Source organism: Myotis lucifugus, unplaced genomic scaffold (genome assembly GCF_000147115.1).
Source record: "Myotis lucifugus unplaced genomic scaffold, Myoluc2.0 scaffold_720, whole genome shotgun sequence".
NCBI classification, from domain to species: Eukaryota; Metazoa; Chordata; class Mammalia; order Chiroptera; family Vespertilionidae; genus Myotis; species Myotis lucifugus.
Genome location: NW_005871768.1, coordinates 17033 through 18905, shown reverse-complemented (window position 1 = coordinate 18905; position 1873 = coordinate 17033).

Here is a 1873-nt window from a genome sequence, read left to right as displayed (position 1 = left end):
ATTTCAAGAGTTCCCATTGGCTGTGCTTGTTGCTGGGGGGTGGTGGCAAGGAGAAAAATCCTCCTTCCCCTATTGGGGTAGGAGAGGTCCTTCCTTGTTGGGAATGCGAGGTAGTTTCTTCTTGTTAGGGCGCATAATTGAGGTGGAATGATAGTGCGTGAAAGCTCGTTCTTCTGGCCTCTTGTTATGCAAAGACCTAAGGTCCGAGAAAAACTCAGCATATTGTTTGTGGATTCTAAATGCATACCCGGGAGGACTGGCTGAGAAAGACATGGGTATATTAGGACTTACATGTGCACTAGTGGCAGACCCATGAAATTCTCCACCACACCAGTGGCAGCTGCCACGGGTGAAGTTTTCCATCAAGTCCCATTTGGCCTGTGGATGGGCCACACCTGGGGCAGCCGGCCGGTGTTATTGTTTTACTGCAACCCAGACTTTCCCAATGCAAGGTTGTATAGAGAACAGAAAACAAAGCAAAACAGGGCAGGCAGGGGAGTTTTCCATCAAGTCCATGGGTGAAGTTTTCCATCAAGTCCCATTTGGCCTACCGGGGATGTGCCCGCAGCCAAGGTACATGCCCTTGCCCGGAATCGAACCTGGGACCCTTCAGGCCACAGGCCGACGTTCTATCCACTGAGCCAAACCTGTTAGGGGTCTCCGGCCTTTCTTAGACCCAGGACTGGCCAGGCTCCCAAGGTCTCCCAGTCCACTTACAGATGGCCTCACTACATTCCCACAGGGTGGGAGGGGGAGTTGGGGCTGAGAAGAGCTGCATTCCCATTTACCATATACATCCTGGCTCCACTTTAAATGGGGTTTCTTTTAAAAAAATATATATTTGCCGAACCAGTTTGGCTCAGTGGATAGAGCGTCGGCCTGCGGACTCAGGGGTCCCAGGTTCAATTCCGGTCGGGGGCATGTACCTTGGTTGCGGGCACATCCCCACAGGGGGGGCGTGCAGGAGGCAGCTGATGGATCTCTCTCATCGATGTTTCTGGCTCTCTATCCCTCTCCCTTCTTCTCTGTAAAAAATCAATAAAATATATTTAAAAAATATATATATATATTTTATTGATTGATTTCAGAGAGGAAGGAAGAGGGAGAGAGATAGAGATAGAAATATCAATGAGGAGAGAGAATCATTGATTGGTTGCCTCCTGCCCACCCCACACCGGAGATGGAGCCCGCAACCCTAGCATGTGCCCTGACCGGGAATTGAAGCGTGACCTCCAGGTTCATAGGTCAACGCTCAACCACTAAGTCATGCCAGCTGGGCTTAAATGGGATTTCTTTATTCAGTTTCACACTTATGTTACTAAACTTTGCTGCTTTGAATACAACTCTTTGTTGAGTCTAGGCCACAGGAGGCCCTGGGCACGTGGGTTAGGATAAGGGTGGCCTGGTAGGGGCATCATACTGAGCATGGTGGGTCAGGTATGGATTTCTCTAGGAGGAGAAGCCTCAGTCGAGTCTTAGAGAGTCAGGAGGAGGAGGCAAAAGGCTGTAAGAGAGAGTCTTCAGGGTGGGCTGTGCAAGTCGCCACAGCTTTGAATCTCAGGCAACTGGGTCCCAGATGTAAGTGTCCAGGCGATAGGGACAATCCACGACCAGACAACGGTGGAGTCAGTGTTGACGTTTTCTCTGCGGTCCATGAGGCCTTGTGGGAGAGGGGAGTCCCCAGAGAACCCTGGTTCTCATCAAGCGAACTCCTGGGTCCGCCGTGTGTCTTGAACCAGGGTTTCCAGCAGGGGGCGCGCGGGCGCTGGAGGCGCTGAGGCCCGCGAGTTGCCACTCTAGCCCGACCCGGGGGTCATAGAGTCGCGTCGCTTCCGGCCCACCGGGCTGGAAGGAGCCGGAAGTCTGGCGGGCT